At 45.2% G+C, this 19,253-nt stretch overlaps 1 protein-coding gene across 1 annotated transcript in view; it reads left to right on the top strand.

Annotated features, from left to right (window-relative positions):
* The window catches only part of LOC135904831 (E3 ubiquitin-protein ligase MARCHF11-like), a 130,388-nt gene that overhangs the window by 91,903 nt on the left and 19,232 nt on the right, over window positions 1–19,253 (top strand). The window lies entirely within an intron of this gene.

Raw genomic sequence — 19,253 nt, forward strand, 5'->3', positions numbered from 1 at the left:
CAACGAAATGCCGCCGCGGCTGTTGGGAATCACGCCCGGGACCTCGTGTTCAGAAGCAGAAAGCCATCATAACTTAGTAACCGCGGCAAATCTGCCTTAAAATATTATAGTGCAGGAACAGAAATTGACATTGCGCACTATTAACATATATGGCGTCCGTAGAGCGCAAATAAATCAAATTTCTTTCGCTAGTGTTATGAATACGATCAGCGGTTGTAATTTTCATACACTGTCTTAAAGAGACACTACAGATAAATATAGTTGAGTTGTATTAATCAATTATCTTCCTACAATACCAGAAAAGCCACTCTTACCATCGGAGTAGGCTTGATAAGTAAAAAAAAAAAAATCACCGCCCAAGCATTTAGTACAGATCATTAACAAGCGAAGCTGAAACGTTCGGTCCCGGTGTTTATCACTGGGTTAATCCCGACGGTTCATTACACGACGGCTTGATAGGCTGCCGGATCCTCGGTACGCAGTAGCTGCTTACGCTCGGCTGCATGAGCCTGTTCTTCTGCCGGGGCTGCAGCATCGGCACGGTATAAACGAACTCGTTGGCGGTTCTGCTCACGGCGTTGCTGATCAAAAGCTGATTGCTCCTCAGAAGTACGTGTCACGCGTGGCCTACCCATTTCGGAGCTGGAGAGAAATTGCTGCGCGTGCGCTCGGCTGCGGCGGAGAGAAATGAGATCACTACTAGCGGAGCCAATCGGGCGCCTCTCTTCCTCTTCTTTTTTTTTTCGCGTATGCGCATGAGGTTGCGACGGAGGAGCTTTCGTCGTACAGGCAACAGACGGATGGATGAATCAGCTAGCCATATACAGCTTCACTGTAAAAAGACACAAGCGAAAGACAAACGCAAGCAAAAGACGCGTCATGATGTCATGGATATTGGCATCCTCTGAGAGGGCCTAGTTATATTTTATCGTTAAAATAGACTACACTGTATTCAAAAGAAGCCAAAGACTCAACTCAGCAAGTTTCGAAAACTTTTGCTGTGCCACAAGAGGCTCAGTTAGAGGATGCCCTTTGAAATCCATTACTTTACAATGACGTAGCGGCGCTCGAGTTTCTGCACGAAATGAAAGAAATTGAAGTTTGGCCTCTATTTTCTCTTCTATATGTATTCAACCTCTTACCGTGAAATTAAGGAAACTAAATTTGAAATGATATTTTCCCAGTCAAAAGACACTTAGTGTTCCTCTTTAGTGTACTTAAGCTGTATTCAGATGGCGGGATGGATTATTGGTCAGTCCAGTAGAGCGGCAAGTTGGGCTGGTTGGTGGAAGTTCATCTTGTAATAAGGGAGGTACTGCGCTGTAAACACACGGGACAACAGAAGGAGAAGTTGGCTTGCTAAACACTAGGTCACGGGATCGAATGCAAGATAAGGCGGCAGCAATTCCATGGGGGCTAATTGCGAAAACACCTGCGGTGCTTAGATTTAGGTGCACGTTAAAGAACGCCAGGTGGTCCAAACGATTCCGGAGTCCTCCCCCCCCCCCCCTACGGCGTGCGCAATTATCGGAGCGTGGTTTTGGCATGTAAAACCCCATAACAGATTACAAGTAGAAGTGGACAGGACGCGCGCAACTCACAATTGAATTTTATTGGTTGAAAGATGACATATACACAATGATCAAACACACTTCATCATGCCCATAGGCCATCCAAAAGCGCTGCCGTCGTTATCTTGCACCGAGTAATTGCACCTCACAATCAGTAAGTACAACGGAAGGATCACCAACACTACAGTGTTTTCTTCTTTATAACATAAGCCTCGAACAGCTCCCGTTTACGACGGTATAACATTTTAGTTTTTTTTTTCTAGAAGCGGGAGAGACCTTCTTTACCTCGTTTTCACAAACCCTGCAATGTTTTGCTACGTGAATACTCCTCAGATGACCTATACTTAAAATGCTCCTTTAAACGGATAATAATACAGTGTCCGGTCTCACCAACACAAACACAGCCGCAGGAGAAAGGCAATTCATAAAGCACAGCGCACGTGCAGGAAAAAAAAACTGTGACCTGTGGTTTAGATGGTAAAGAAAAGGGCTATGGTTTGGCGTCTTTTCAACCTTTCTCAGGACCTGTATGCACAAATAGGTAATTTTTAAAGGAGCAAAAACACCCACGTTCACCCCATAACGTTGTGTCACATTCTTCATGTTGTGTGACAACTTATGTTGGTAAGGGATCACAGCATGTCTCCTGGTCGCTCCTGGTTCCTGGTTCCTGGTTGTATGCTCATATGCTCCAGATGAAGCTATAACATTACACTTAACCTTCTTAATTTTTCGCAAGGTGCTGGAACCAAAAGAGCTCGGATAACATGCTGTATTCAATCTAACTACTTGATGTTCAACACCCTCCGCTATTGTGTGGGTGCAAGGCTTCAGTAGGGCAGCACCAACGCTAGGAAAAAAAATGCCGTTTTTTAGTGTTTTTGAGCGACCTGAAGGAAAATTTAAGGACGCTTTCATGATTTGGGATGAAAAAACCAGCAGGTAGGGCGCACTTCAATGCGCAGATGAATATCCGAATATTGTAGCTCATTCTCATGAGGCTGCTATATCGTGAAGTCCTAGCCAGTATTTTTTAAAAACCTTCTGAGCCACAACAACCTTGTCCTACGGCCCTCCTCTGTTGACAAACATCGGGTAGTCGCCCACACAGCGAAAAACGCAAGCAGCTATCCTACCCAGGTCGTCACTGATGGCCATATCAACTTTTGGCAAAAAGATGCCGCTAAGCGCGGGTGCTACTCTGGAGCGAAGATACAAACACCATTATTCTGAATGAAAAACTGTCCGCGCTAATAAACGTAGGGGCACGACAAGTACATGAACAACAGCTCCAAAGAAGCTTCCGCAGAGATACCACGCTGCAAAATAAACTTCTGCTCGTCATTGTGTTCGTAATGCGCTTCTTTTCAGCAATCATACGTTCTGGTTGGGGTATTGCATAAAACAAATTCTCAACATCGATGCTGAACGCGTTGCATCCGCCTGGATTATTATCCTGTGAATACGGTATGACTGTTGTGGAACTGGGCACCAAGAACGGGTCTACAAGCTCCAGTTCGAAGCGCTGGTCCTGAAGGAAACCAGAAACAAAAGTAGAGCCAGAACCAAAACCAGAACCAAAGCCAGAAGTAGAAGGGGCAGGATAGCGCGTGTCCTGTCCACTTCTGCTTCTGCTGTTCCTGTTTGTATAGCGCAGCCCCCGCCTTATCACAAGCTGATAAGTCCGCAGAAGACCGTAACCTGGCTGAGCTGCAACGAATCACGTCACTAGCATCTCGTCCGCAGCATCTTTGAATGGCGTGATTCAGTTGCACTGAGTCAAGTCACGCTCGTCCGCGCAGATTGAACCAGCAATGCGCCCCGTCATGTGAATACAGCTTAAAAGCACATATACCACGGTGCAAACACCGGACAGAGATTGATCAGCCCATGCCCAATCTCGTTTAGTAAATAGAAATAAAAGAAAAACAGTGATGCATTTCACAAAATAGTTATTTCGTTTCGCTGCCGCTCCCCAGACGGCATAAATGTTTAGGGAAAAAATATAACTTGTAAACTTGAGCGGTCGCAATAAGCGATAAATGAGTACAGTGTACATTGGTTCACAAACTTACAATTTGAAAGCTGCTGAGTAATTTGTTTCAAATATATCAAGCTTCTTTTCTAACAGAAACCAACTGAAGTACGGAACTAACACCACTCTACTGCGACCTGTGCGAAATAAGTGGATACACGGTGTGCGATTTTTTAGACCAGAGTTGAGGCTAGAGAGGCGAGACCTACTTTTTAAGCGTGATAGCAACGAGCGGTTGTTGCAAGAGTGTCGAGGCGCCGCCACATGCTGTTTCTGAATGGTGCGATCAAGCACGCCGAATTCGCTAACAAAGGATGTTACCATATTCGACGTGTCTTTACCGTGGCAAAGGCGTGTCTGGTATATACAGGGCCTTCAAAGTTAAACGATGAGTAATATTAACGAAAATGATACGCTAGCTACGCAAATGCTGCTTCCACAATTGATTTATACGTTATTCTCCCGATCGAGTTACTGCATACTTAAGTAAGGAATGTTTTATTTCACTCTCTTAATTTCGTAATTGCTGCATGTTTATATCACATAAGGCTATCGCACTCGAAGGCATCTGTACGTTGTGTGATACTACTGGAGCGCTTGTGTTCTGAGATATTCACCACTACGTTTTTTGAAATATTTTCTTTTGTCAGCCGCCACGAATAATGCGTTTAGTAAAATAAAATATCTGCACTGCACCATCTTTAAAAAATTGCATAACATCATAACAAAGTGTAGTGTACCATTTATGATCTATTTTGCGGAATTCTTTCCTTTTGGACGTTGAAAATAATATAAAACACTGCCTCATGAATACACCTGCCACGAAAAAAAAGCAGCTAAAGTAGTAACGAGTTACAGGTTGCCCTGTCCTCTACAGAACATTTCTCCGAATGAAAACGGCAATGTAGTTAGGAATTGCTTTCAGTCTTTGACCTGCGCAGTATCTGCCGCGGTGGTTCATCGGCTACGGCGTTCTACTCCTGAACGAAAGCTCATACATTCAACCGCCGGCCGTGACGGCCGCATTTCCACAGAGGCACAATGCAAAGACCTTACCACATTCACAAAATTAACAGGAAGCCTACCACTATGTCGTCTCTCATAGCTTCAGTGTTGCCAAGGGTAGCGATGTGGACTGGTTAGTTTATCCTGACGAAAGGAAGTTAAACACGGCGGAACATGATGACAAAAGAAAGCTCTGCGTACACTCACGGGCTACGATCAACAATGGTCTTTAGTTTCTTCACCGAGCCAAGCTAAAGTCTCTTCAGCACACCACGTCACAGATCGCGTGAAATACCTTACCATCAATAAAAGATGGGGAACACTTAAGCTGCGTCTTTAAGGGTATGACGTGATAGCTTAATTGTTGTCTTCAGTGGTTTTTATTCTTGCACGGTCACTGAAATGAGCAACGAAGCTTGCATGAGCTCGCCCCATCTGTTGGAGAGCGAGGTAATTTGAGCGGGGGGGAGGGGGGGGCGGGGAGCAGCAGCCGCATGGTGGCACGCAACAGCTGTCGAATACTACTTTATGTTGGGGAACAACAGATCGCAGTTTTTTATGGCGACCCACAAAATGCCAACTTTCTAAGCCAACAATCGTCAAATATTGCTTCGTTTGAAAGACAGCACGGCATACATATAAACCAGCTTATATTCGCACCTAGCAAGCTTGCCTGTGGGGCGAAGCGTTAGGGTGTTCGATTCGCGAGTCTGACTCCCAACCCGACAGACACAGTTCCAATCCTAGAATCCGAACATGTTTTCTTTAAAGCTAATATCGTTTACGTTGTAAATTTAGGCGAGTGTGAGCCATCACATGACTGTGACGTTGGTTTCTCAACACGCCGTGGACGCCGCCGCCTTTTCCGCTGAACGGGAGCCTTGACGCTATCGCGAAAAAAAAATGCAGTGAAACCAGACAGAACATCCAAAGGAATTCAGAAGAGACGAGAACCACCACGACATATGAAGAAAATAGAATTGTTTGTCAAATTTGAAGGGAAGATTTGTTGGTGCAAGCGTCACCGAAATCCTTAACTTGCTTGCCTTGAGTGAATGGGCGAGTGAACACACTTTCTGGCAGTGTAGCAGAAGCCCAACCTCGCCGCTATGTTCTTTTATTAATTTATGTGACAACCTAGCTATTTGATGTATGTAATATCAGCGCCCAGACAAAAATCAGAATGCGGTAGATTACACACACTTTTTCACTCAATGAATTTTTTCCGTTGATTTTTTTACATTGCCATTTGATATATTTTTCAGGATCTGTTTTTTTTTCTTACAAAAGTTACCCAGTTTACTGGGTGCTGAAAAAGATCCTCGTACGTTCTTTCATCCCGCTACGTTCTTTAAGCTGTGTGACACCTAGCGTATATGGGGTAACCACCGCTACATTTTTGTTCTCAATAGTGGGGCAAGTTGCGCTGTTAAACACACCATGTCTCACATGTATCGCCGGATATGAATCCTTTTGCTACAGAAACCATCCCGTGAGTTCCATAGCTTTCTTTTTAGGAGCCGTGAGGCTTGCTGCTTGGAATTTACGTCTAACAAATGTGCGCAGGGCTTCATCAGCGCGTTGTGAAAGCACAGCTTTGTTTACGCTCCACTCTTAACTAGTTATGAATAGCCGGAATTAAGGCGAGAAGTGCTTTATTCGCCCTGGGTTCACAACAGCAATATGTAAGGTGATCCATGAACGAAAACTTCACATCGAGAAATCTAGTAATTGCGTATCAGCGATGTATCATCACACTCACATTGGGAACACTGAAAGGTTCATGGACACAGCAATAAAACCTACATGGCTGAACATTTTTATACAGTTATTTCGCTTCTCTAGGCAGTGGGACAATCGCCGGCCAATGTCAGCTAAAAACAAATCGCTTAAGATCGGGGTCACGCAGCAGCCTTTGCACACACTCTTGTTTCGCAAAAAAGGAATGTTCTTCCTTTGAATAAAAGCCGAGGATGAGAAAACACTAACCTATATTTAAAAAAAAGCAAGAAAAAACATTCAATGGAGACATCCGCTTCACAGAAAGACTTGACAGGCCCGAATACATTTATACAGCGGCTTGCTTTTGTTTTTCGCTTCTTTTTAGCCGTATTCTTGATTGTCGCCCCAAGCCGGTGGTAATGCTATAACAAACAGCATGGTGCGGCTGCTTGCTCGTAGCAGCGACGAACAGTTGCGCCGTCGCCTTGCCTCTTTTTTTGCGGTTACCAAGTCAGTCACTGAGTAGTGCTGATTTGTTTAAGCCCCTTTTGAAAGCGATGCTGTCGAGAATGCGAAACGTGAAGGCGCGCCGTCGCATTTCTTTCGCGATTTCGCGACAACATTGAAACGCCAGAAAAATAACTGGGTAAAATGTACCGAGTTGCCAGTCGTTGAATATGACGATTTTGAATGTGTTGCATAAATTAACGGCTAAAGGAGCATAGCGAAAAGGTTAAGAAAACGCCACCCAATGGGTTTATTGCTAAACGCTGCGAGAGATCCGGGTGGCACTGGGTGCTATGCCCTTTACCATTAAACAGTTATTCAACGCAGAAATAAGTGTGAAGTCATTGGCCTAATAATTCCAGCTGAGTAAACTGACGATTTTGGTGACGCTTGCATCAGTAAACCTTCCCTAACTTTAATGAAAAAGACCCACATTTTCTGTGTATGCTGTGACGACATTGAGGCCCAAACAATGAAACGTTCCTTTCCTTCGAGCGCTTCCTAACCTTACGTGAGGCCTCCTTACAGCGAAGGACCGATGGAGGAAGCAAGCATACCCTGAAAGCTCCCTTCACCCGTCCTCACGTAAGGAGCGGTTGCCGCCATGCCTGGGTTCGAGGTTATCTCTTAAAAGCTTTAGGCGAACACCAGAACACCCCTATTCAATAAAAAAAGGTTGTATCGTTGCACAATCTCTAAGTTGATGAGCTAATATAGAGAAGCGTGGACGCTATTTTTTAGTTTTGTTTACTAAATCTAAAGAAGCAGTGCATTACAGTGCGAAACTTGATGTGCTCCAGCAACGCTGGCACGCCGGCGTCGTGCAACGCCTAGCAACGCTTCCATGCCGCACGCGTGAATGAAACGAACGTGCCTGGCAAAACGTACCGTGCTCGCGCTTCTCCGAAGGTGGGCGACAGCACGCACGCGCAAGCAAACGTCACGTGGTTAAGCAGTGAGGCGAAGTGCTCGTTCAGGGCCAGGAGCGGCGTAAGGACGCATGAAGGTAGCATGGCCCAAACAATAAAACGTTCCTTTTAGGGGTGTGCGAATATTGAAATTTTCGATTACGAATCGAATACGAATAAGGCGAAGAACTCTCTTCGAATATCTAATCGAATATCGAATACATGTGTAGTATTAAAAAATTGCAAGAGAGGTAACAATAGCTTTATTACCCTTTTAAAAATAACATTGCATTTTACAAGGTTGCTTCAAATTAAAGAGGTACTCAATTATATATAATGGACTCAGGTAATGCCCTCAGTCAGGTAAAACGCTTGTTACAGATTGTCGTGAAGGAAAATTAACTGCTCAATATGGCCAGAAAGTAAACGCTCTCTATGCACTGTCACATTTCTACCGGTAGAAAAGACTGTTTCACTAGGAACTGAAGTGGCAGGGATCGCCAAGTACTGCCGGGCGAGTGCACTTAAAAGCGGGTACCTGAAGCGGCCAATGGACTGCCACCACTCACAAGGATTCATGCCCCTTTCCAGAAGAGGCTTTTGCGCGTAGTCTGTAACTTCCCTCTCAGGGGCAGATGCCAAATGTGTCTTCTCTTTGTTCATCACTACATCGTCAAAAGCATTCCATACACTCGATGCCACCAGTGGACACGAAGTCGACGCTGGCACGGCGGTGTCCCCACGGTGTTCCACGACGGCTTCCTGGAGCTCCCTTGTCACAAGGTTTTTCAGCCAGATCATCTGACCAGATGCCTGATGAACTGTGGCCTTAAAGCGCGGATCAAGAAACATGCCTAGGCTGGCCACTTCATCAAATTTCCACTCCGCACAAAGAGCCTTGATACATTTTGAATCAATGTTAGCAAACCCTGAGTTGCCTTTGCAACCTTCAAGGCAATGGGGCATTCCAAAAATAATTGCAATTATAAAGCTTGGTGAAAAAGAAACCGAAACTGATCATGTCTCAAATGCCTGAAGCAGATAGACTGAAACAGAGCATACAGATAATGGCAACTCAGGGTTGCAAAGGCAACTCAGGGTTGCTTTTGCAACCTTCAAGGCAATGGGGCATTCCAAAATAATTGGAATTATAAAGCTTGGTGAAAAAGAAACCGAAACTGATCATGTCTCAAATGCCTGAAGCAGATAGACTGAAACAGAGCATACAGATAATGAGCGGATCATGCGAAGTTCTCAGTTAATAAACATGTTCTTAGGAGAATGCGGAGCAAGCATACAATTGGTTAATTGCTCAATTATTCGCAGTCTATCCGAATATTCGCCGTTTCCACCGTTATTCGGCCGTCCTCGGATAATCGTGAATTTCCGAACATGCATTTCTCGAATCGAATACGCTTCGAATATGGAAAATATTCGATTCGTATTCGAAATTCCGAACATTCACACACCCCTAGTTCCTTTCCTTCGAGCGCTTCCTAACCTTACGTGAGGCCTCCTTACAGCGAAGGACCGATGGAGGAAGCAAGCGTACTCTGAAAGCTCCCTTCACCCGTCCTCACCTAAGGAGCGGTTGCCGCGTGCCTGGGTTCGAGATTATCTCTTCAAATCTTTCCGCGAACACCATTATTCTATTAAAAATGTTGTATCGTCGCACAATCTTTAAATTGAATAGCTAATATAGAGAAGCGTGGACGCTTTCTTCTAGTTTCGTTTACTAAAGTTAAAAAAAAGTTGCGCATTACAGTGCAAAACTTGATGTGCTCCAGCAACGCTGGCACGCCGGCGTCTTGCAACGCCTAGCAACGCCTAGCAATGCTTGCATGCCGCACGCGTGACTGAAACGAACATGCCTGGCAAGACGTACCGTGCTCGCGCTTCTCCGCCGGTGGGCGACAGTGCGCATGCGCAAGCGAATGCCACGTGGTTAAGCAGTGAGGTGAAGCGCTCGTTCAGGGCCAGGAGCGGCGTAAGGACGCATGAAGGTAGCTTTGGAGCTACCTTATGCTGAGGAAGCACCAAGGAAGCCTTCACCGAGGGCCCCTCAGTAAGGAAGCTTTCAGAGTGACATAAGGTAGCCTCACCCCAATGAAGGCTTCCTTAGTGAGGTAAGGAAGATTTCATTGTTTGGCTTCTTATGCTGAGGAAGTACCAAGGAAGCACCAAGGAAGCCTTCACCGAGGGCGCCTCAGTAAGGAACCTTTCAGAGTGACATAAGGTAGCCTCACTGCAATGAAGGCTTCCTTACTGAGGTAAGGAAGATTTCATTGTCTGGCCCTGAGTTTCTTTGGGTGTTCTGCGTGGTTGCCTTAACTTGTTTTTTCTTTAGGGAAAGGTAGTTCACGTGACCTGTGGCATTGTGTGCTGAAGGTACTTTAGTTAAAAACCATTAAGACCATTATTAATAGTGGCGCCTGTATATACACAGCGCCTTCTTTTTTCTTCGTGTTTCTTTGCGCTTAATGCCCTTGACTCAGCCTTGCTCTGGCACATTCAACTCCTCGAACTAATGACTCAGTTACTTGCGCAGCAAAGACACACCTTTATTTCTGAACACCGAGCGTGAGTACAAGTTCTTTCTAAGCGTGGTAAACAAGTGTTTCTTATGTAGACATGGGGCCTTATGAAGTAAAACTATTCCAATATGTTTTTATTCCAATCTCCTGACGTCAAATTTAAGAAACTGTCAACGCTAACATCGGGCGGTGATCCACAGCGTTGCGTGAAGAGCCCATTCAAATGCTCTAGCTCCTCGTTTATAGGAGGTCAGTTGTTTGCTTTCAAAATGAATATTATTGCCTACATTCAGCAGTTTTTCTTATCTAAATGGCTGACAAAAGGCGAGGAGCATGCTCACGTGGAGAGGCTTTCGACGCGACCGAGCCAGCGCACTGAATATCGATAACCGGAGGAAGAGGGAGGTGCCTGCGTCTGCGATTGGTCCGCATCCCCTTACTTGGCTTGCGGTGGCTGGTCGAAAATCGCGGTGGCGTGCAACGGACAGCGAAAAAGTGCCGCTAAAACAGATCCTCAGCAAAGAATATTTGGCAGAGCTATGTCGTATACGTGCCGAAAGGGCTCGCTAATGTTATACGGCCACGCAAAAAGTTGTGTTATTCGCAAATAAACCCCTGTTCTCCGGCAGGGTCGAGCAGCCAGTGCCTGAGCGATCGGCGGCAGCCACCTTTTATTCCTTTCAGAACGGGGCAGTCTGCGGCTATTCAGAAAAAAATCCAGTTTTGTTCGGCATATTAATGCATCGTTAACGCGTACACTTTACTATGACAGAATGAGTTTTCGCGGTTTTGTGACATCGAGTGACAGACAAGTGAAATGGGTGCAGCCTAAAACCTTTTGACCAATAGCAGAGGGTTAATGGCGAAAAGGCGTCCAATTTGAAATAATTATTTTTCATTTATTCGCTAGAATCATGCATAATCAGTCTGTACACGTCATGTCAGATTGGGAGGTATCGCGCTTTACGAGACGTCGCATGACAGACAGGCGAAGTGGTCGACAAAAGGTCCACAAAAGTTTGGACGAATCGCGGAGCGCTGATTGCAGAGTTTAATAGAAAAGTTTGGAATAGGTTGACGTTATAGCGCCCCGGAGTATGCATGCCGCAGCCACTCCTCGCACGATGTATTGATTTGAAGTGGGTCTGAGATATTTTCCATCAAAAAAGCATGGCGAAGAAAGCAGAGAGTGGAAAAGGATTATTGCGGCGATAAGACGGAAGGTACTTCTTCATAAGGACATAAATAGAAGAAGGTATTCGTTCTCCGGACGTCCAAACCACGGTCAGGTAAGAGCACACGACGACGATCAACACTTGACTTCGAGTACGTCATAGTTCGGACCACATCCCTAAGATGGCAGCTTCTGTCAATGGCCAATGGCCGATGCGCGCCCGGAAGGCTTCCAGCAACAACCGTACTGGGGCGCATGGGGACAGCCACGTGGCCCGCGTTCTATATTGTTCTAGTATACTTGTTTCTGACAAAGTAGTCTTGTCACAGCCCCTAATATCCGGTAACGCAATTTCCTTCCTTTAATAGTTAATATTATACACATTTTTCAATATATCTTCATGCGCAAGTGAGCTCCAAGAGCTGTAATCGTTAAATGTAGTTTTCATTGTACAGTGCGACTTCTAGTTGTTGCACAGTTCTTCGATATCAGCAAGATTGCCGATATCTTAAACAAATTAAGCCGAAATGTTACAACTCCATTCATTTCGTAGCTCAATGCCTCACCGAGAGGTGCTCACTGTATGTTTTACTGATAGATCACTGATAGATCACCAATTGTTGTGTCGAAAACATTATTAAGGTCAAGTGGTTTGTCTTCTGTCAATCTTACCATCTGTTTCTTTTCTTTTGAAAAGCAAGAGATCTCCTAAACAAGGCAATCGTGTTTCTCTGCTGTTAATTATTCGCATGGTGAAAAGGTAAACAAAACCCGACAACATGTGCATGATGTCTTGCAAAAATAACACAAAAAACGTTGTGTCGTTGAGTGTCATAAGCAGCGGGAAGAAACTGTGTGGACTAGGCAGATGCTCACTTACAATTGAAGTTTAATTAAATGTTTCCAAGGAAGCGGAGGGGGTGCGCTTGCACAGTCAGAAGGCAGATACAAGGCTCAAACATATTTACATGCAAAAGTTTCAAAAAACCTAGCACCTACTGAGATAACATACTTCTTTATCCATCAAAGCTACTGACGCGATACGCACACACGTGGCTGATTAGGGGCAGATCTGACCAGCCTCAATCATTTTCCTCATCAGTCTCTCATTAGACTCCGCCATAATCGTTGCATTGTTAAAGAGCAGGCTGCATAATCAGTCTTTGATGTGCGCAGGTAGGTGCCTACCACCCGCTAAAGCCTTGAAAGACAATTAGTGCTGCCTTAGTCGGTCGTTTGTACAACGGCCCGTTTGGCCAATGTAAAGTTTACCGCAACTTAGCGGAATCAACACAGAAAATATTGTTTGCTGATGTCCAGATATGTAGTTGGATTACAGACGCTAGCAATATACCAAAAAGCCTGTAATTCAGATATTACTACATTTGGCCTTGTCGACTTCGAGACTTTACAAATTCCACCAAACCTTTAGAATTTTCAGCAGAGTAAAGGATACTATATATCTTTCTTGGAGCAATGTTACAAAACATAAAAAGCTCACAAAGCTGTCAGGATTGGCTTAATACAGCAACTTCGTTTGGTTGCGGTCTGAGTTGGATCAAATTCAAATCAGTGGTGCCTCTAACACCATGTCTTCAGTGCCACGCTTCCCTCCTTCAAAGCTTTTTTCCCTCAGATTGCTTTCGTGGAGATGTTTCTGATGACGCATTTTGTTAGAAATGGCTGCAAAAAAAGTTGAGGGAACCGAAACACTTAGAACTTGTGAATACGAAAGAATTAATGTCTAATTGAACGCCGCTGAGCGGTCCTTCGTGTTACGAACTCCTCGCGGACAAGCGGGCACGTCGAGCCGCTTGTCCAACGCCTGCTAGATAGCACAAGGCCGGTGCACTTAAATCCGTGACGCCGTGCTTCCTTGCCCGACTGCCATAGAATCTAATGACGATGCTCCCGAGTAAGCCGCGATGATTTTGACAACACCGCTTTCGTCAGGCCGGGCTCGGCAATGTGAATTTCGGTCCACGTAGCATGATGTCATAAAGCAGAGTGCACAGGCCTGTTATCTGGAAGGTGCTGCTTTAGCCTAGTGTGTATGGCACTCTACTTCTGAACGTGGGGTTGCAGGTTCGGAACTCACTCCCGCTACATTTTTCCTTTCGAATTTATTCTGTTTTTATACATCATCATCAGCCTGGTTACGCCCATTGCGGGGCAAAGGCCTCTCCCATATTTCTCAAACAACCCCGGTCATGTACTAATGGTGGCCACGCCGTCCCTGCAAACTTCTTAATCTCATCCGCCCACCTAACTTTCTGCCGCCCCCTGCTACGCTTCCCTTCCCTTGGGATCCAGTCCGTAACCCTTAATGACCATCGGTTATCTTCCCTCCTCATTACATGTCCTGCCCATGCCCATTTCTTTTTCTTGATTTCAACTAAGATGTCATTAACTCGCGTTTGTTCCCTGACCCAATCTGCTCTTTTCTTATCCCTTAACGTTACACCTATCATTCTTCTTTCCATAGCTCGTTGCGTTGTCCTCAATTTGAGTAGAACTCTTTTCGTAAGCCTCCAGATTTCTGCCCCGTAGGTGAGTACTGGTAAGACACAGCTATTATATACTTTTCTCTTGAGGGATAATGGTAACCTGCTGTTCATGATCTGAGGATGCCTGCCAAACGCACCCCAGTCCATTCTTATCCTCCTGATTATTTCCGTCTCATGATCCGGATCCGCAGTGACTACCTGCCCTAAGTAGGTATATTCCCTTACGACTTCCAGTGCCTCGCTGCCTATTGTAAATTGCTGCTCTCTTCCGAGACTGTTAAACATTACTTTAGTTTTCTGCAGAATAATTTTTAGACCCACTCTTCTGCTTTGCCTCTCCAGGTCAGTGAGCATGCATTGCAATTGGTCCTTTGAGTTACTAAGCAAGGCAATATCATCAGCGAATCGCAAGTTACTAAGGTACTCTCCATTAACTTTTATCCCAAATTCTTCCCAATCCAGGTCTCTGAATACCTCCTGTAAACATGCTGTGAATAGCATTGGAGAGATCGTATCTCCCTTCCTGACGCCTTTCTTTATTGGGATTTTGTTGCTTGCTTTATGGAGGACTTCGGTGGCTGTGGAGCCGCTATAGATATCTTTCAGTATTTTTACATACGGCTCGTCTACACCCTGATTCCGTAATGCCTCCATGACTGCTGAGGTTTCGACAGAATCAAACGCTTTCTCGTAATCAATGAAAGCTATATATAAGGGTTGGTTATATTCCGCAGATTTCTCTATCACCTGATTGATAGTGTGAATACGATCTATTGTTGAGTAGCCTTTACGGAATCCTGCCTGGTCCTTTGCTTGACAGAAGTCTAAGGTGTTCCTGATTCTATTTGCGATTACCTTAGTAAATAGTTTGTAGGCAACGGACAGTAAGCTGATCGGTCTATAATTTTTCAAGTCTTTGGCGTCTCCTTTCTTATGAATTAGGATTATGTTAGCGTTCTTCCAAGATTCCGGTACGCTCGAGGTCATGAGGCATTGCGTATACAGGGTGGCCAGTTTCTCTAGAACAATCTGTCCACCAACCTTCAACAAATCTGCTGTTACCTGATCCTCCCCAGCTGCCTTCCCCCTTTGCATATCTACCAAGGCTTTCTTTACTTCTTCCGGCGTTACCTTTGGGATTTCGAATTCTTCGAAACTATTTTCCCTTCCATTATCGTCGTGGGTGCCACTGGTACTGTATAAATCTCTATAGAACTCCTCAGCCACTTGAACTATCTCATCCATATTAGTAATGATATTGCCGGCTTTTTCTCTTAACGCATACATCTGATTCTTGCCGATTCCTAGTTTCTTCTTCACTGTTTTTAGGCTTCGTCCGTTCCTGAGAGCATGTTCAATTCTATCCATATTATACTTCCTTATGTCAGCTGTCTTACGCTTGTTGATTAACTTCGAATGTTCTGCCAGTTCTATTCTAGCTGTAGGGTTAGAGGCTTTCATACATTGGCGTTTCTTGATCAGCTCTTTCGTCTCCTGCGATAGTTTGCTGGTATCCTGCCTAATGGAGTTACCACCGACTTCCATTGAACACTCCTCATTGATGCCCACAAGAATGTCGTTCATTGTTTGAACACTAAGGTCCTCTTCCTGAGTTAAAGCTGAATACCTGTTCTGTAGCTTGGTCTGGAATTCTTCTATTTTCCCTCTTACCGCTAACTCATTAATCGGCTTATTATGTACTAGTTTATTCCGTTCCCTCCTCAGGTCTAGGCTAATTCGAGTTCTTACCATCCTGTGGTCACTGCAGCGCACTTTGCCGAGCACGTCCACATCTTGTATGATGCCAGGGTTAGCGCAGAGTATGAAGTCTATTTCATTTCTAGTCTTGCCATTCGGGCTCCTCCACGTCCGCTTTCGGCTATCCCGCTTGCGGAAGAAGGTATTCATTATCCTCATATTATTCTGTTCCGCAAACTCCACTAATAACTCTCCCCTGCTATTCCTAGCGCCTATGCCATATTCCCCCACTGCCTTGTCTCCAGCCTGCTGCTTGCCTACCTCGGCATTAAAATCGCCCATTAGTATAGTGTATTTGGTTTTCACTCTACCCATCGCCGATTCCACGTCTTCATAAAAGCTTTCGACTGCCTGGTCATCATGACTGGATATAGGGGCGTAGACTTTTACAATCTTCATTTTGTACCTCTTATTAAGTTTCACAACAAGACCTGCCACCCTCTCGTTAATGCTATAGAATTCCTGTATGTTACCAGCTATATTCTTATTAATCAGGAATCCGACTCCTAGTTCTCTTCTCTCTGCTAAGCCCCTGTAGCACAGGACGTGCCCGCTTTTTAGCAATGTATATGGTTCTTTTGGCCTCCTAACTTCACTGAGCCCTATTATATCCCATTTAGTGCCCTCTAATTCCTCCAATAGCACTGCTAGACTCGCCTCACTAGATAACGGTGTAGCGTTAAACGTTGCCAGGTTCATATTCCATTGGCGGCCTGTCCGGAGCCAGTGATTCTTAGCACCCTCTGCTGCGTTGCAGGTCTGACCGCCGCCGTGGTCAGTTGCTTCGCAGCTGCTGTGGACTGAGGGCCGGGGTTTGATAGTTGTGTTCATATAGGAGGTTGTGGCCAAGTACTGCACCAGGGTGGCCAATCCTGCTCTGGTGAGGGAGTGCGTTACCGGTTCTGGTCACCGGGATCAGGCCACACTCCAGGCCTGTTTGTGCAATTTTATCAACACGCGGATTTTTTTTTAATCCGGTGGAAAACTGCCGGCACCGGGATTCGAACCACGGACCTCTTGCACGTGAGGCGGGTGTTCTACCTCTACGCCACCGCTGCACATACATACATTTCTTTATAGTGATTTCCGAGGCGAAGTTAGAACGCAGGCGAGAAAACTTGTGTGGACAAGGATAGCGCAAGTAACACAAGCTTCCGAGAGCAGAGGTGACGTGTCTGTGACGCCGCGAGGGAAGCGAGCGCCTTAGGACGAAGGCGGCTTGAGATGGCGAAGAGAATGGCGCGCCGGGCAAAGTACGGAGGAATACGCTGAGCGCTCGGCAACGCAATGCCACCTAGAAAAAAGTCTAGGTGGCGTTGAGCGAAGTGCGGAACGAGAAAGGAGGCAAAGTGTTGTGGAGGAGAAGGGTAGGGGGAGGCGCGCTGGGTTGACCTCCTCTGGCAGTTGCTAATTTGCTATGGGTTCTGTGTGCTCTATGAACATACTGGGTTCGTCTCGTGATTGAGAGGCCGAGCACCGAGTGAGAAGGACTGAGCAGCGACTCAAGTGACGGCAAGGCCGAGCGCGAATCGACTGACTCCGAAGTCGTCGCCAAGCGTCGGGCACGACTTGAACAAGTCCGAGAAGAGGCTCGGGCTTGGCGTGCTCAGGAGGTTCCAGAAGAGGAAGAGGAAGAAAATGAATGGTTGAAGAGCACATTGCCAAATTGCTTGAAATAATAGACTGTATTTTCTTACACTGCCTTACATATTTCCTAATGCCACTTTACACTTTATAAAAAGTGAGAAACACGCAATGAACAATGCACAAAAAGGGAATAGCACCCATACGCTTGCGCTTATCCTGCGTTCACGAAGCGAAACTTCACTAACTTTTTTTTTCAGTTCTACTATTTTCACTACTATTATTTCTACTAATATTTCTGAAAGGATTAGTCACCCAATTAGACAATGTGCTTCCTACACTCTGCAGATTTTTTAACTTTAAGTGCAACAAACCCATAAAATTCCGTTGCAATGTATTCTGATAGAAAAATGGACTCGCCATTTTGGCCCTACTATAGTGGATGTCCAGCGAGGCTGTTAAAAATCACCGGTGCAATTGCTGAGAGGGGTGTGCAATGCTTTATTGCTTTATATTAATGGTATATGATAATTTAAAGTAATAGTAGTAATAGGATTAAAGGTGATTTTGCCAGCACCCCGCCGCTGATCGTATCGCCATTTATTTTCTCTTTGCGCTCCTCGTAATTATGCTGCTCCTGGTATGTCCTAACTATGCGTTCCCTATCCATAGCGGTGCTGCACCGATAATGAAATGAGTTGTTATTTATGCTGTTTCTTTTATACATGAAATGCTCTTGAACTCACCCCCCCACGTCACATGCTGCCGTCGCCGCGGCGGCTTGCGCAAGCGTAATTTATTGGGAAACGTACGGGGTGAGAGCTACGTGCTTCGCACTGTTATCAGGAGTGCCTTATCATCAATGATACGGTTTGGATGCTTGTTTCGTGCTTGTTGTTTTATTGTATGCGAAAACACCAAAGAATGTATGCTCTTTTCGCTTCAGTCATTGAACGTTTTTTTTTTCTTTAATCGATGAAGGTTGTTTTTTTCCGTGAGGACACGCAGCAAAAAATGCCGATCAACTAGAGGCTAACAACTTCGCTGTAAAACGACTTTTCAGTTTTGATATGTTTAGATAGGAGCTCCTGAGTAAATTCCCTCTTAACAGCGAATGCCGGATGGCGGCAAGCTGAAGGCTCTGTCACGAAGCAGGCACACAGCGTAAAACATCATTATGTTTCGATGACAACGTTTCGTATCATAGGAAATAAATTATAAATTGGTGAATTAATCAAAGACCTCGGATGATTCTGAAGAGGTTTTTTTTTTCCTTCTAAATGGGAGCGAGTCGACTACGCCAGTGACTAAAAGAAAGAGGGCACACGCTAGCAGGACTTACAGCCGTAATTGCATGAACCTCGTTTCCGGACATTTTTCGTGCGTACATATTAAATCTCACCATGAGCACCCTACTCCAAATCATGGCGCGTCCACTTGAATAGGTAAGTACATGCACTAAATTTCGTCCGAGAACGAGTTAAAGTTGAATAAGTGGTAAGAATTTATGTACTGAAAGACAGGCGCGCAAACACGGACCTCAACAAAACGAAAAGGACAAGACATCCTTGTCGTTCGACTTGTGTCCCTGTTTGCACACCTACTTTTCAGTGCGTGAAATTTCATCACATATTAAAGGGCGGTGACCATGCCGCGTGAAATCAAAGCATCAATTTCTGACACCACCTCATTGAAAAGGCGTTTGAAGTATGATCCGGGCTCCTGACGCTGAACGCTTCTCGACAAAGCCAGAAGTGTGAGTGAGAGAGCGAAGCGGTAGTGAGTATTGTATCATTGGCACAAAGAGTTGATCGAGAGCTAAGGTGCATTATCGAATAGCGATGTTCGACAGCTACGTTCCTGCACTATTGCAGAAAAGTAGTCGGTTTCATGTAACTTAGCGACTCTCATATACGGTTTGTGCATTGTGTTAATACAAGAACCAGTG

This window comes from Dermacentor albipictus, chromosome 1 (assembly GCF_038994185.2).
Source record: "Dermacentor albipictus isolate Rhodes 1998 colony chromosome 1, USDA_Dalb.pri_finalv2, whole genome shotgun sequence".
Classification (NCBI taxonomy): Eukaryota; Metazoa; Arthropoda; class Arachnida; order Ixodida; family Ixodidae; genus Dermacentor; species Dermacentor albipictus.